The sequence below is a fragment of the Triturus cristatus genome, chromosome 11 (genome assembly GCF_964204655.1).
Source record: "Triturus cristatus chromosome 11, aTriCri1.1, whole genome shotgun sequence".
Classification (NCBI taxonomy): Eukaryota; Metazoa; Chordata; class Amphibia; order Caudata; family Salamandridae; genus Triturus; species Triturus cristatus.
In genome coordinates, this window is record NC_140594.1 from 937,215,995 (window position 1) to 937,233,806 (window position 17,812).

Here is a 17,812-nt window from a genome sequence, read left to right on the forward strand (position 1 = left end):
GTAAGTAAAACTCCCAATCATTCCTTTAGGCATTAAAAAGTTCACAGCATCAGCATGTCCTCACTAGCTTGTAGTGGGAGACTGTGCCTGAATAGAATTTCTGTCAAGCTGAAAGTAATATGGATCACATTGTGTTGGTCATAATAATTCATAAAAGCCCGGCTGTCTCCAACGCTACTAAAGCCTGCTTTAGATCCTGGAACTAGCAATGTTCCATTCGAGCAAATTGCTGCCTTTGAGGCTGAAATGTACTACCTCATTTCTGAACGAGCGTGTTACATTCTCAAGGAAGGAAGCTCATTTCACCTCTTCTCCTGCACTCCCTATGTTGGACTCTGATACTCAAGATGGATTGTTAAGGATAATCTGTTTATGTATCTCCATCCGACTTTCAAAAAGGCCCCAGTGCTTTGAGTGGTTCAGAGTCCTTTACCATTCCCCCTCCTACTTGCCTTGTAGTCATGAATACAGATAGTAACCTACTGCATAACTTCTGATCTCATCCTCCTGTGTGGTCAGCTGCCACAAGGACAATTGGTCCAGTGGTGCGCTGACATCATAAAGCTAATCAGATGTTGTCTGACATGAGGGCCACTCTGTTGCCTAGCAAGCTGACATCATAAAGCTAAAGCAAGATGTTGTCGGACATGAGGGCCACTCTGTTGGCTAACAAGCAGTAGGATACATTGATGTTGGTAACTAAATGAGTAGCAGGGTGGACAGGATGTCCAACTGAAAACTAAGATGAAAGAAATTAGGAAAGTTTTTGAGACTTGTCATTTTGTATCAACGTACGTTTGAGGATAAGAGTCATCTTCACCATTTCTGAAGTGGTGGGAATTGGCTAAAATGGAGATGGTCATTATGCTATTCATAGTTTTTATTATTCCCATGAACTGTGGCATAACCCTTACTCTCAACTTATCAGCTGGCTTAATTGCTACTGGTGTACCATATCCTAAAACAAAAGAAGTGAGAATGGTTCACTGCCACTTGGCTGGCAAAAACATCTATTGATCTATGTCCTAATGTACGCGCTACAGTTGTTTAGAGAGTTTTAGCAAATGAGGCAAGGGATGCAGAGAAGTATGCGAGGATAAAAAGCTAAAATTGAGATTTGATTTTCTAATGAGCTGTTGATTTACACAATAAAAGACTCCATAGTATTGATCTGTTTACCCATTATAAAAATCAAGATTTTTTTGTATTGCTTATAGAAAATGTGCCAACAGTGGACTTTTCCATCTGCTGATTATACTGAATGACCACCGGTGGCAGTGTTTCACAACAGTTTCTCTGAATTGCCGAGACTGAAGGAAAAAAAAAAGGAAGTCTTCCGGCATACGGCATCATTTTACCAATTTATATGGTAAGTAAAACTCCCAATCATTCCTTTAGGCATTAAAAAGTTCACAGCATCAGCATGTCCTCACTAGCTTGTAGTGGGAGACTGTGCCTGAATAGAATTTCTGTCAAGCTGAAAGTAATATGGATCACATTGTGTTGGTCATAATAATTCATAAAAGCCCGGCTGTCTCCAACGCTACTAAAGCCTGCTTTAGATCCTGGAACTAGCAATGTTCCATTCGAGCAAATTGCTGCCTTTGAGGCTGAAATGTACTACCTCATTTCAGAATGAGCGTGTTACATTCTCAAGGAAGGAAGCTCATTTCACCTCTTCTCCTGCACTCCCTATGTTGGACTCTGATACTCAAGATGGATTGTTAAGGATAATCTGTTTATGTATCTCCATCCGACTTTCAAAAAGGCCCCAGTGCTTTGAGTGGTTCAGAGTCCTTTACCATTCCCCCTCCTACTTGCCTTGTAGTCATGAATACAGATAGTAACCTACTGCATAACTTCTGATCTCATCCTCCTGTGTGGTCAGCTGCCACAAGGACAATTGGTCCAGTGGTGCGCTGACATCATAAAGCTAATCAGATGTTGTCTGACATGAGGGCCACTCTGTTGCCTAGCAAGCTGACATCATAAAGCTAAAGCAAGATGTTGTCGGACATGAGGGCCACTCTGTTGGCTAACAAGCAGTAGGATACATTGATGTTGGTAACTAAATGAGTAGCAGGGTGGACAGGATGTCCAACTGAAAACTAAGATGAAAGAAATTAGGAAAGTTTTTGAGACTTGTCATTTTGTATCAACGTACGTTTGAGGATAAGAGTCATCTTCACCATTTCTGAAGTGGTGGGAATTGGCTAAAATGGAGATGGTCATTATGCTATTCATAGTTTTTATTATTCCCATGAACTGTGGCATAACCCTTACTCTCAACTTATCAGCTGGCTTAATTGCTACTGGTGTACCATATCCTAAAACAAAAGAAGTGAGAATGGTTCACTGCCACTTGGCTGGCAAAAACATCTATTGATCTATGTCCTAATGTACGCGCTACAGTTGTTTAGAGAGTTTTAGCAAATGAGGCAAGGGATGCAGAGAAGTATGCGAGGATAAAAAGCTAAAATTGAGATTTGATTTTCTAATGAGCTGTTGATTTACACAATAAAAGACTCCATAGTATTGATCTGTTTACCCATTATAAAAATCAAGATTTTTTTGTATTGCTTATAGAAAATGTGCCAACAGTGGACTTTTCCATCTGCTGATTATACTGAATGACCACCGGTGGCAGTGTTTCACAACAGTTTCTCTGAATTGCCGAGACTGAAGGAAAAAAAAAAGGAAGTCTTCCGGCATACGGCATCATTTTACCAATTTATATGGTAAGTAAAACTCCCAATCATTCCTTTAGGCATTAAAAAGTTCACAGCATCAGCATGTCCTCACTAGCTTGTAGTGGGAGACTGTGCCTGAATAGAATTTTTGTCAAGCTGAAAGTAATATGGATCACATTGTGTTGGTCATAATAATTCATAAAAGCCCGGCTGTCTCCAACGTTACTAAAGCCTGCTTTAGATCCTGGAACTAGCAATGTTCCATTCGAGCAAATTGCTGCCTTTGAGGCTGAAATGTACTACCTCATTTCAGAACGAGCGTGTTACATTCTCACGGAAGGAAGCTCATTTCACCTCTTCTCCTGCACTCCGTATGTTGGACTCTGATACTCAAGATGGATTGTTAAGGATAATCTGTTTATGTATCTCCATCCGACTTTCAAAAAGGCCCCAGTGCTTTGAGTGGTTCAGAGTCCTTTACCATTCCCCCTCCTACTTGCCTTGTAGTCATGAATACAGATAGTAACCTACTGCATAACTTCTGATGTCATCCTCCTGTGTGGTCAGCTGCCACAAGGACAATTGGTCCAGTGGTGCGCTGACATCATAAAGCTAATCAGATGTTGTCTGACATGAGGGCCACTCTGTTGCCTAGCAAGCTGACATCATAAAGCTAAAGCAAGATGTTGTCGGACATGAGGGCCACTCTGTTGGCTAACAAGCAGTCGGATACATTGATGTTGGTAACTAAATGAGTAGCAGGGTGGACAGGATGTCCAACTGAAAACTAAGATGAAAGAAATTAGGAAAGTTTTTGAGACTTGTCATTTTGTATCAACGTACGTTTGAGGATAAGAGTCATCTTCACCATTTCTGAAGTGGTGGGAATTGGCTAAAATGGAGATGGTCATTATGCTATTCATAGTTTTTATTATTCCCATGAACTGTGGCATAACCCTTACTCTCAACTTATCAGCTGGCTTAATTGCTACTGGTGTACCATATCCTAAAACAAAAGAAGTGAGAATGGTTCACTGCCACTTGGCTGGCAAAAACATCTATTGATCTATGTCCTAATGTACGCGCTACAGTTGTTTAGAGAGTTTTAGCAAATGAGGCAAGGGATGCAGAGAAGTATGCGAGGATAAAAAGCTAAAATTGAGATTTGATTTTCTAATGAGCTGTTGATTTACACAATAAAAGACTCCATAGTATTGATCTGTTTACCCATTATAAAAATCAAGATTTTTTTGTATTGCTTATAGAAAATGTGCCAACAGTGGACTTTTCCATCTGCTGATTATACTGAATGACCACCGGTGGCAGTGTTTCACAACAGTTTCTCTGAATTGCCGAGACTGAAGGAAAAAAAAAAGGAAGTCTTCCGGCATACGGCATCATTTTACCAATTTATATGGTAAGTAAAACTCCCAATCATTCCTTTAGGCATTAAAAAGTTCACAGCATCAGCATGTCCTCACTAGCTTGTAGTGGGAGACTGTGCCTGAATAGAATTTTTGTCAAGCTGAAAGTAATATGGATCACATTGTGTTGGTCATAATAATTCATAAAAGCCCGGCTGTCTCCAACGTTACTAAAGCCTGCTTTAGATCCTGGAACTAGCAATGTTCCATTCGAGCAAATTGCTGCCTTTGAGGCTGAAATGTACTACCTCATTTCAGAACGAGCGTGTTACATTCTCACGGAAGGAAGCTCATTTCACCTCTTCTCCTGCACTCCGTATGTTGGACTCTGATACTCAAGATGGATTGTTAAGGATAATCTGTTTATGTATCTCCATCCGACTTTCAAAAAGGCCCCAGTGCTTTGAGTGGTTCAGAGTCCTTTACCATTCCCCCTCCTACTTGCCTTGTAGTCATGAATACAGATAGTAACCTACTGCATAACTTCTGATGTCATCCTCCTGTGTGGTCAGCTGCCACAAGGACAATTGGTCCAGTGGTGCGCTGACATCATAAAGCTAATCAGATGTTGTCTGACATGAGGGCCACTCTGTTGCCTAGCAAGCTGACATCATAAAGCTAAAGCAAGATGTTGTCGGACATGAGGGCCACTCTGTTGGCTAACAAGCAGTCGGATACATTGATGTTGGTAACTAAATGAGTAGCAGGGTGGACAGGATGTCCAACTGAAAACTAAGATGAAAGAAATTAGGAAAGTTTTTGAGACTTCTCGTTTTGTATCAACGTACGTTTGAGGATAAGAGTCATCTTCACCATTTCTGAAGTGGTGGGAATTGGCTAAAATGGAGATGGTCATTATGCTATTCATAGTTTTTATTATTCCCATGAACTGTGGCATAACCCTTACTCTCAACTTATCAGCTGGCTTAATTGCTACTGGTGTACCATATCCTAAAACAAAAGAAGTGAGAATGGTTCACTGCCACTTGGCTGGCAAAAACATCTATTGATCTATGTCCTAATGTACGCGCTACAGTTGTTTAGAGAGTTTTAGCAAATGAGGCAAGGGATGCAGAGAAGTATGCGAGGATAAAAAGCTAAAATTGAGATTTGATTTTCTAATGAGCTGTTGATTTACACAATAAAAGACTCCATAGTATTGATCTGTTTACCCTTTATAAAAATCAAGATTTTTTTGTATCGCTTATAGAAAATGTGCTAACAGTGGACTTTTCCATCTGCAGATTATACTGAATGACCACCGGTGGCAGTGTTTCACAACCGAGTTTCTCTGAATTGCCGAGACTGAAGGAAAAAAAAAAAAAGGAAGTCTTCCGGCATACGGCATCATTTTACCAATTTATATGGTAAGTAAAACTCCCAATCATTCCTTTAGGCATTAAAAAGTTCACAGCATCAGCATGTCCTCACTAGCTTGTAGTGGGAGACTGTGCCTGAATAGAATTTCTGTCAAGCTGAAAGTAATATGGATCACATTGTGTTGGTCATAATAATTCATAAAAGCCCGGCTGTCTCCAACGCTACTAAAGCCTGCTTTAGATCCTGGAACTAGCAATGTTCCATTCGAGCAAATTGCTGCCTTTGAGGCTGAAATGTACTACCTCATTTCAGAACGAGCGTGTTACATTCTCAAGGAAGGAAGCTCATTTCACCTCTTCTCCTGCACTCCCTATGTTGGACTCTGATACTCAAGATGGATTGTTAAGGATAATCTGTTTATGTATCTCCATCCGACTTTCAAAAAGGCCCCAGTGCTTTGAGTGGTTCAGAGTCCTTTACCATTCCCCCTCCTACTTGCCTTGTAGTCATGAATACAGATAGTAACCTACTGCATAACTTCTGATCTCATCCTCCTGTGTGGTCAGCTGCCACAAGGACAATTGGTCCAGTGGTGCGCTGACATCATAAAGCTAATCAGATGTTGTCTGACATGAGGGCCACTCTGTTGCCTAGCAAGCTGACATCATAAAGCTAAAGCAAGATGTTGTCGGACATGAGGGCCACTCTGTTGGCTAACAAGCAGTAGGATACATTGATGTTGGTAACTAAATGAGTAGCAGGGTGGACAGGATGTCCAACTGAAAACTAAGATGAAAGAAATTAGGAACGTTTTTGAGACTTCTCATTTTGTATCAACGTACGTTTGAGGATAAGAGTCATCTTCACCATTTCTGAAGTGGTGGGAATTGGCTAAAATGGAGATGGTCATTATGCTATTCATAGTTTTTATTATTCCCATGAACTGTGGCATAACCCTTACTCTCAACTTATCAGCTGGCTTAATTGCTACTGGTGTACCATATCCTAAAACAAAAGTGAGAATGGTTCACTGCCACTTGGCTGGCAAAAACATCTATTGATCTATGTCCTAATGTACGCGCTACAGTTGTTTAGAGAGTTTTAGCAAATGAGGCAAGGGATGCAGAGAAGTATGCGAGGATAAAAAGCTAAAATTGAGATTTGATTTTCTAATGAGCTGTTGATTTACACAATAAAAGACTCCATAGTATTGATCTGTTTACCCATTATAAAAATCAAGATTTTTTTGTATTGCTTATAGAAAATGTGCCAACAGTGGACTTTTCCATCTGCTGATTATACTGAATGACCACCGGTGGCAGTGTTTCACAACAGTTTCTCTGAATTGCCGAGACTGAAGGAAAAAAAAAAGGAAGTCTTCCGGCATACGGCATCATTTTACCAATTTATATGGTAAGTAAAACTCCCAATCATTCCTTTAGGCATTAAAAAGTTCACAGCATCAGCATGTCCTCACTAGCTTGTAGTGGGAGACTGTGCCTGAATAGAATTTTTGTCAAGCTGAAAGTAATATGGATCACATTGTGTTGGTCATAATAATTCATAAAAGCCCGGCTGTCTCCAACGTTACTAAAGCCTGCTTTAGATCCTGGAACTAGCAATGTTCCATTCGAGCAAATTGCTGCCTTTGAGGCTGAAATGTACTACCTCATTTCAGAACGAGCGTGTTACATTCTCAAGGAAGGAAGCTCATTTCACCTCTTCTCCTGCACTCCGTATGTTGGACTCTGATACTCAAGATGGATTGTTAAGGATAATCTGTTTATGTATCTCCATCCGACTTTCAAAAAGGCCCCAGTGCTTTGAGTGGTTCAGAGTCCTTTACCATTCCCCCTCCTACTTGCCTTGTAGTCATGAATACAGATAGTAACCTACTGCATAACTTCTGATCTCATCCTCCTGTGTGGTCAGCTGCCACAAGGACAATTGGTCCAGTGGTGCGCTGACATCATAAAGCTAATCAGATGTTGTCTGACATGAGGGCCACTCTGTTGCCTAGCAAGCTGACATCATAAAGCTAAAGCAAGATGTTGTCGGACATGAGGGCCACTCTGTTGGCTAACAAGCAGTAGGATACATTGATGTTGGTAACTAAATGAGTAGCAGGGTGGACAGGATGTCCAACTGAAAACTAAGATGAAAGAAATTAGGAAAGTTTTTGAGACTTCTCATTTTGTATCAACGTACGTTTGAGGATAAGAGTCATCTTCACCATTTCTGAAGTGGTGGGAATTGGCTAAAATGGAGATGGTCATTATGCTATTCATAGTTTTTATTATTCCCATGAACTGTGGCATAACCCTTACTCTCAACTTATCAGCTGGCTTAATTGCTACTGGTGTACCATATCCTAAAACAAAAGAAGTGAGAATGGTTCACTGCCACTTGGCTGGCAAAAACATCTATTGATCTATGTCCTAATGTACGCGCTACAGTTGTTTAGAGAGTTTTAGCAAATGAGGCAAGGGATGCAGAGAAGTATGCGAGGATAAAAAGCTAAAATTGAGATTTGATTTTCTAATGAGCTGTTGATTTACACAATAAAAGACTCCATAGTATTGATCTGTTTACCCATTATAAAAATCAAGATTTTTTTGTATTGCTTATAGAAAATGTGCCAACAGTGGACTTTTCCATCTGCTGATTATACTGAATGACCACCGGTGGCAGTGTTTCACAACCGAGTTTCTCTGAATTGCCGAGACTGAAGGAAAAAAAAAAAGGAAGTCTTCCGGCATACGGCATCATTTTACCAATTTATATGGTAAGTAAAACTCCCAATCATTCCTTTAGGCATTAAAAAGTTCACAGCATCAGCATGTCCTCACTAGCTTGTAGTGGGAGACTGTGCCTGAATAGAATTTCTGTCAAGCTGAAAGTAATATGGATCACATTGTGTTGGTCATAATAATTCATAAAAGCCCGGCTGTCTCCAACGTTACTAAAGCCTGCTTTAGATCCTGGAACTAGCAATGTTCCATTCGAGCAAATTGCTGCCTTTGAGGCTGAAATGTACTACCTCATTTCAGAACGAGCGTGTTACATTCTCACGGAAGGAAGCTCATTTCACCTCTTCTCCTGCACTCCGTATGTTGGACTCTGATACTCAAGATGGATTGTTAAGGATAATCTGTTTATGTATCTCCATCCGACTTTCAAAAAGGCCCCAGTGCTTTGAGTGGTTCAGAGTCCTTTACCATTCCCCCTCCTACTTGCCTTGTAGTCATGAATACAGATAGTAACCTACTGCATAACTTCTGATGTCATCCTCCTGTGTGGTCAGCTGCCACAAGGACAATTGGTCCAGTGGTGCGCTGACATCATAAAGCTAATCAGATGTTGTCTGACATGAGGGCCACTCTGTTGCCTAGCAAGCTGACATCATAAAGCTAAAGCAAGATGTTGTCGGACATGAGGGCCACTCTGTTGGCTAACAAGCAGTAGGATACATTGATGTTGGTAACTAAATGAGTAGCAGGGTGGACAGGATGTCCAACTGAAAACTAAGATGAAAGAAATTAGGAAAGTTTTTGAGACTTCTCGTTTTGTATCAACGTACGTTTGAGGATAAGAGTCATCTTCACCATTTCTGAAGTGGTGGGAATTGGCTAAAATGGAGATGGTCATTATGCTATTCATAGTTTTTATTATTCCCATGAACTGTGGCATAACCCTTACTCTCAACTTATCAGCTGGCTTAATTGCTACTGGTGTACCATATCCTAAAACAAAAGAAGTGAGAATGGTTCACTGCCACTTGGCTGGCAAAAACATCTATTGATCTATGTCCTAATGTACGCGCTACAGTTGTTTAGAGAGTTTTAGCAAATGAGGCAAGGGATGCAGAGAAGTATGCGAGGATAAAAAGCTAAAATTGAGATTTGATTTTCTAATGAGCTGTTGATTTACACAATAAAAGACTCCATAGTATTGATCTGTTTACCCTTTATAAAAATCAAGATTTTTTTGTATTGCTTATAGAAAATGTGCCAACAGTGGACTTTTCCATCTGCAGATTATACTGAATGACCACCGGTGGCAGTGTTTCACAACCGAGTTTCTCTGAATTGCCGAGACTGAAGGAAAAAAAAAAAAGGAAGTCTTCCGGCATACGGCATCATTTTACCAATTTATATGGTAAGTAAAACTCCCAATCATTCCTTTAGGCATTAAAAAGTTCACAGCATCAGCATGTCCTCACTAGCTTGTAGTGGGAGACTGTGCCTGAATAGAATTTCTGTCAAGCTGAAAGTAATATGGATCACATTGTGTTGGTCATAATAATTCATAAAAGCCCGGCTGTCTCCAACGCTACTAAAGCCTGCTTTAGATCCTGGAACTAGCAATGTTCCATTCGAGCAAATTGCTGCCTTTGAGGCTGAAATGTACTACCTCATTTCAGAACGAGCGTGTTACATTCTCACGGAAGGAAGCTCATTTCACCTCTTCTCCTGCACTCCGTATGTTGGACTCTGATACTCAAGATGGATTGTTAAGGATAATCTGTTTATGTATCTCCATCCGACTTTCAAAAAGGCCCCAGTGCTTTGAGTGGTTCAGAGTCCTTTACCATTCCCCCTCCTACTTGCCTTGTAGTCATGAATACAGATAGTAACCTACTGCATAACTTCTGATCTCATCCTCCTGTGTGGTCAGCTGCCACAAGGACAATTGGTCCAGTGGTGCGCTGACATCATAAAGCTAATCAGATGTTGTCTGACATGAGGGCCACTCTGTTGCCTAGCAAGCTGACATCATAAAGCTAAAGCAAGATGTTGTCGGACATGAGGGCCACTCTGTTGGCTAACAAGCAGTAGGATACATTGATGTTGGTAACTAAATGAGTAGCAGGGTGGACAGGATGTCCAACTGAAAACTAAGATGAAAGAAATTAGGAAAGTTTTTGAGACTTGTCATTTTGTATCAACGTACGTTTGAGGATAAGAGTCATCTTCACCATTTCTGAAGTGGTGGGAATTGGCTAAAATGGAGATGGTCATTATGCTATTCATAGTTTTTATTATTCCCATGAACTGTGGCATAACCCTTACTCTCAACTTATCAGCTGGCTTAATTGCTACTGGTGTACCATATCCTAAAACAAAAGAAGTGAGAATGGTTCACTGCCACTTGGCTGGCAAAAACATCTATTGATCTATGTCCTAATGTACGCGCTACAGTTGTTTAGAGAGTTTTAGCAAATGAGGCAAGGGATGCAGAGAAGTATGCGAGGATAAAAAGCTAAAATTGAGATTTGATTTTCTAATGAGCTGTTGATTTACACAATAAAAGACTCCATAGTATTGATCTGTTTACCCATTATAAAAATCAAGATTTTTTTGTATTGCTTATAGAAAATGTGCCAACAGTGGACTTTTCCATCTGCTGATTATACTGAATGACCACCGGTGGCAGTGTTTCACAACAGTTTCTCTGAATTGCCGAGACTGAAGGAAAAAAAAAGGAAGTCTTCCGGCATACGGCATCATTTTACCAATTTATATGGTAAGTAAAACTCCCAATCATTCCTTTAGGCATTAAAAAGTTCACAGCATCAGCATGTCCTCACTAGCTTGTAGTGGGAGACTGTGCCTGAATAGAATTTTTGTCAAGCTGAAAGTAATATGGATCACATTGTGTTGGTCATAATAATTCATAAAAGCCCGGCTGTCTCCAACGTTACTAAAGCCTGCTTTAGATCCTGGAACTAGCAATGTTCCATTCGAGCAAATTGCTGCCTTTGAGGCTGAAATGTACTACCTCATTTCAGAACGAGCGTGTTACATTCTCACGGAAGGAAGCTCATTTCACCTCTTCTCCTGCACTCCGTATGTTGGACTCTGATACTCAAGATGGATTGTTAAGGATAATCTGTTTATGTATCTCCATCCGACTTTCAAAAAGGCCCCAGTGCTTTGAGTGGTTCAGAGTCCTTTACCATTCCCCCTCCTACTTGCCTTGTAGTCATGAATACAGATAGTAACCTACTGCATAACTTCTGATGTCATCCTCCTGTGTGGTCAGCTGCCACAAGGACAATTGGTCCAGTGGTGCGCTGACATCATAAAGCTAATCAGATGTTGTCTGACATGAGGGCCACTCTGTTGCCTAGCAAGCTGACATCATAAAGCTAAAGCAAGATGTTGTCGGACATGAGGGCCACTCTGTTGGCTAACAAGCAGTCGGATACATTGATGTTGGTAACTAAATGAGTAGCAGGGTGGACAGGATGTCCAACTGAAAACTAAGATGAAAGAAATTAGGAAAGTTTTTGAGACTTCTCGTTTTGTATCAACGTACGTTTGAGGATAAGAGTCATCTTCACCATTTCTGAAGTGGTGGGAATTGGCTAAAATGGAGATGGTCATTATGCTATTCATAGTTTTTATTATTCCCATGAACTGTGGCATAACCCTTACTCTCAACTTATCAGCTGGCTTAATTGCTACTGGTGTACCATATCCTAAAACAAAAGAAGTGAGAATGGTTCACTGCCACTTGGCTGGCAAAAACATCTATTGATCTATGTCCTAATGTACGCGCTACAGTTGTTTAGAGAGTTTTAGCAAATGAGGCAAGGGATGCAGAGAAGTATGCGAGGATAAAAAGCTAAAATTGAGATTTGATTTTCTAATGAGCTGTTGATTTACACAATAAAAGACTCCATAGTATTGATCTGTTTACCCTTTATAAAAATCAAGATTTTTTTGTATTGCTTATAGAAAATGTGCCAACAGTGGACTTTTCCATCTGCAGATTATACTGAATGACCACCGGTGGCAGTGTTTCACAACCGAGTTTCTCTGAATTGCCGAGACTGAAGGAAAAAAAAAAAAGGAAGTCTTCCGGCATACGGCATCATTTTACCAATTTATATGGTAAGTAAAACTCCCAATCATTCCTTTAGGCATTAAAAAGTTCACAGCATCAGCATGTCCTCACTAGCTTGTAGTGGGAGACTGTGCCTGAATAGAATTTCTGTCAAGCTGAAAGTAATATGGATCACATTGTGTTGGTCATAATAATTCATAAAAGCCCGGCTGTCTCCAACGCTACTAAAGCCTGCTTTAGATCCTGGAACTAGCAATGTTCCATTCGAGCAAATTGCTGCCTTTGAGGCTGAAATGTACTACCTCATTTCAGAACGAGCGTGTTACATTCTCACGGAAGGAAGCTCATTTCACCTCTTCTCCTGCACTCCGTATGTTGGACTCTGATACTCAAGATGGATTGTTAAGGATAATCTATTTATGTATCTCCATCCGACTTTCAAAAAGGCCCCAGTGCTTTGAGTGGTTCAGAGTCCTTTACCATTCCCCCTCCTACTTGCCTTGTAGTCATGAATACAGATAGTAACCTACTGCATAACTTCTGATCTCATCCTCCTGTGTGGTCAGCTGCCACAAGGACAATTGGTCCAGTGGTGCGCTGACATCATAAAGCTAATCAGATGTTGTCTGACATGAGGGCCACTCTGTTGCCTAGCAAGCTGACATCATAAAGCTAAAGCAAGATGTTGTCGGACATGAGGGCCACTCTGTTGGCTAACAAGCAGTAGGATACATTGATGTTGGTAACTAAATGAGTAGCAGGGTGGACAGGATGTCCAACTGAAAACTAAGATGAAAGAAATTAGGAAAATTTTTGAGACTTCTCATTTTGTATCAACGTACGTTTGAGGATAAGAGTCATCTTCACCATTTCTGAAGTGGTGGGAATTGGCTAAAATGGAGATGGTCATTATGCTATTCATAGTTTTTATTATTCCCATGAACTGTGGCATAACCCTTACTCTCAACTTATCAGCTGGCTTAATTGCTACTGGTGTACCATATCCTAAAACAAAAGAAGTGAGAATGGTTCACTGCCACTTGGCTGGCAAAAACATCTATTGATCTATGTCCTAATGTACGCGCTACAGTTGTTTAGAGAGTTTTAGCAAATGAGGCAAGGGATGCAGAGAAGTATGCGAGGATAAAAAGCTAAAATTGAGATTTGATTTTCTAATGAGCTGTTGATTTACACAATAAAAGACTCCATAGTATTGATCTGTTTACCCATTATAAAAATCAAGATTTTTTTGTATTGCTTATAGAAAATGTGCCAACAGTGGACTTTTCCATCTGCTGATTATACTGAATGACCACCGGTGGCAGTGTTTCACAACAGTTTCTCTGAATTGCCGAGACTGAAGGAAAAAAAAAAAGGAAGTCTTCCGGCATACGGCATCATTTTACCAATTTATATGGTAAGTAAAACTCCCAATCATTCCTTTAGGCATTAAAAAGTTCACAGCATCAGCATGTCCTCACTAGCTTGTAGTGGGAGACTGTGCCTGAATAGAATTTTTGTCAAGCTGAAAGTAATATGGATCACATTGTGTTGGTCATAATAATTCATAAAAGCCCGGCTGTCTCCAACGTTACTAAAGCCTGCTTTAGATCCTGGAACTAGCAATGTTCCATTCGAGCAAATTGCTGCCTTTGAGGCTGAAATGTACTACCTCATTTCAGAACGAGCGTGTTACATTCTCACGGAAGGAAGCTCATTTCACCTCTTCTCCTGCACTCCGTATGTTGGACTCTGATACTCAAGATGGATTGTTAAGGATAATCTGTTTATGTATCTCCATCCGACTTTCAAAAAGGCCCCAGTGCTTTGAGTGGTTCAGAGTCCTTTACCATTCCCCCTCCTACTTGCCTTGTAGTCATGAATACAGATAGTAACCTACTGCATAACTTCTGATGTCATCCTCCTGTGTGGTCAGCTGCCACAAGGACAATTGGTCCAGTGGTGCGCTGACATCATAAAGCTAATCAGATGTTGTCTGACATGAGGGCCACTCTGTTGCCTAGCAAGCTGACATCATAAAGCTAAAGCAAGATGTTGTCGGACATGAGGGCCACTCTGTTGGCTAACAAGCAGTCGGATACATTGATGTTGGTAACTAAATGAGTAGCAGGGTGGACAGGATGTCCAACTGAAAACTAAGATGAAAGAAATTAGGAAAGTTTTTGAGACTTCTCGTTTTGTATCAACGTACGTTTGAGGATAAGTCATCTTCACCATTTCTGAAGTGGTGGGAATTGGCTAAAATGGAGATGGTCATTATGCTATTCATAGTTTTTATTATTCCCATGAACTGTGGCATAACCCTTACTCTCAACTTATCAGCTGGCTTAATTGCTACTGGTGTACCATATCCTAAAACAAAAGAAGTGAGAATGGTTCACTGCCACTTGGCTGGCAAAAACATCTATTGATCTATGTCCTAATGTACGCGCTACAGTTGTTTAGAGAGTTTTAGCAAATGAGGCAAGGGATGCAGAGAAGTATGCGAGGATAAAAAGCTAAAATTGAGATTTGATTTTCTAATGAGCTGTTGATTTACACAATAAAAGACTCCATAGTATTGATCTGTTTACCCATTATAAAAATCAAGATTTTTTTGTATTGCTTATAGAAAATGTGCCAACAGTGGACTTTTCCATCTGCTGATTATACTGAATGACCACCGGTGGCAGTGTTTCACAACAGTTTCTCTGAATTGCCGAGACTGAAGGAAAAAAAAAAAGGAAGTCTTCCGGCATACGGCATCATTTTACCAATTTATATGGTAAGTAAAACTCCCAATCATTCCTTTAGGCATTAAAAAGTTCACAGCATCAGCATGTCCTCACTAGCTTGTAGTGGGAGACTGTGCCTGAATAGAATTTCTGTCAAGCTGAAAGTAATATGGATCACATTGTGTTGGTCATAATAATTCATAAAAGCCCGGCTGTCTCCAACGTTACTAAAGCCTGCTTTAGATCCTGGAACTAGCAATGTTCCATTCGAGCAAATTGCTGCCTTTGAGGCTGAAATGTACTACCTCATTTCAGAACGAGCGTGTTACATTCTCACGGAAGGAAGCTCATTTCACCTCTTCTCCTGCACTCCGTATGTTGGACTCTGATACTCAAGATGGATTGTTAAGGATAATCTGTTTATGTATCTCCATCCGACTTTCAAAAAGGCCCCAGTGCTTTGAGTGGTTCAGAGTCCTTTACCATTCCCCCTCCTACTTGCCTTGTAGTCATGAATACAGATAGTAACCTACTGCATAACTTCTGATGTCATCCTCCTGTGTGGTCAGCTGCCACAAGGACAATTGGTCCAGTGGTGCGCTGACATCATAAAGCTAATCAGATGTTGTCTGACATGAGGGCCACTCTGTTGCCTAGCAAGCTGACATCATAAAGCTAAAGCAAGATGTTGTCGGACATGAGGGCCACTCTGTTGGCTAACAAGCAGTAGGATACATTGATGTTGGTAACTAAATGAGTAGCAGGGTGGACAGGATGTCCAACTGAAAACTAAGATGAAAGAAATTAGGAAAGTTTTTGAGACTTCTCGTTTTGTATCAACGTACGTTTGAGGATAAGAGTCATCTTCACCATTTCTGAAGTGGTGGGAATTGGCTAAAATGGAGATGGTCATTATGCTATTCATAGTTTTTATTATTCCCATGAACTGTGGCATAACCCTTACTCTCAACTTATCAGCTGGCTTAATTGCTACTGGTGTACCATATCCTAAAACAAAAGAAGTGAGAATGGTTCACTGCCACTTGGCTGGCAAAAACATCTATTGATCTATGTCCTAATGTACGCGCTACAGTTGTTTAGAGAGTTTTAGCAAATGAGGCAAGGGATGCAGAGAAGTATGCGAGGATAAAAAGCTAAAATTGAGATTTGATTTTCTAATGAGCTGTTGATTTACACAATAAAAGACTCCATAGTATTGATCTGTTTACCCTTTATAAAAATCAAGATTTTTTTGTATTGCTTATAGAAAATGTGCCAACAGTGGACTTTTCCATCTGCAGATTATACTGAATGACCACCGGTGGCAGTGTTTCACAACCGAGTTTCTCTGAATTGCCGAGACTGAAGGAAAAAAAAAAAAGGAAGTCTTCCGGCATACGGCATCATTTTACCAATTTATATGGTAAGTAAAACTCCCAATCATTCCTTTAGGCATTAAAAAGTTCACAGCATCAGCATGTCCTCACTAGCTTGTAGTGGGAGACTGTGCCTGAATAGAATTTCTGTCAAGCTGAAAGTAATATGGATCACATTGTGTTGGTCATAATAATTCATAAAAGCCCGGCTGTCTCCAACGCTACTAAAGCCTGCTTTAGATCCTGGAACTAGCAATGTTCCATTCGAGCAAATTGCTGCCTTTGAGGCTGAAATGTACTACCTCATTTCAGAACGAGCGTGTTACATTCTCACGGAAGGAAGCTCATTTCACCTCTTCTCCTGCACTCCGTATGTTGGACTCTGATACTCAAGATGGATTGTTAAGGATAATCTGTTTATGTATCTCCATCCGACTTTCAAAAAGGCCCCAGTGCTTTGAGTGGTTCAGAGTCCTTTACCATTCCCCCTCCTACTTGCCTTGTAGTCATGAATACAGATAGTAACCTACTGCATAACTTCTGATCTCATCCTCCTGTGTGGTCAGCTGCCACAAGGACAATTGGTCCAGTGGTGCGCTGACATCATAAAGCTAATCAGATGTTGTCTGACATGAGGGCCACTCTGTTGCCTAGCAAGCTGACATCATAAAGCTAAAGCAAGATGTTGTCGGACATGAGGGCCACTCTGTTGGCTAACAAGCAGTAGGATACATTGATGTTGGTAACTAAATGAGTAGCAGGGTGGACAGGATGTCCAACTGAAAACTAAGATGAAAGAAATTAGGAAAGTTTTTGAGACTTGTCATTTTGTATCAACGTACGTTTGAGGATAAGAGTCATCTTCACCATTTCTGAAGTGGTGGGAATTGGCTAAAATGGAGATGGTCATTATGCTATTCATAGTTTTTATTATTCCCATGAACTGTGGCATAACCCTTACTCTCAACTTATCAGCTGGCTTAATTGCTACTGGTGTACCATATCCTAAAACAAAAGAAGTGAGAATGGTTCACTGCCACTTGGCTGGCAAAAACATCTATTGATCTATGTCCTAATGTACGCGCTACAGTTGTTTAGAGAGTTTTAGCAAATGAGGCAAGGGATGCAGAGAAGTATGCGAGGATAAAAAGCTAAAATTGAGATTTGATTTTCTAATGAGCTGTTGATTTACACAATAAAAGACTCCATAGTATTGATCTGTTTACCCATTATAAAAATCAAGATTTTTTTGTATTGCTTATAGAAAATGTGCCAACAGTGGACTTTTCCATCTGCTGATTATACTGAATGACCACCGGTGGCAGTGTTTCACAACAGTTTCTCTGAATTGCCGAGACTGAAGGAAAAAAAAAGGAAGTCTTCCGGCATACGGCATCATTTTACCAATTTATATG

At 40.4% G+C, this 17,812-nt stretch overlaps 1 long non-coding RNA gene across 1 annotated transcript; it reads left to right on the forward strand.

Annotated features, from left to right (window-relative positions):
* Positions 1 to 9,436: 9,436 nt before the first annotated feature.
* Positions 9,437 to 17,812, forward strand: LOC146785692 (uncharacterized). Its single transcript, XR_014970760.1, has 7 exons — positions 9,437 to 9,592; positions 10,810 to 10,960; positions 12,178 to 12,333; positions 13,551 to 13,703; positions 14,919 to 15,071; positions 16,289 to 16,444; positions 17,662 to 17,812. It is a non-coding gene; the product is annotated as an uncharacterized LOC146785692 (long non-coding RNA).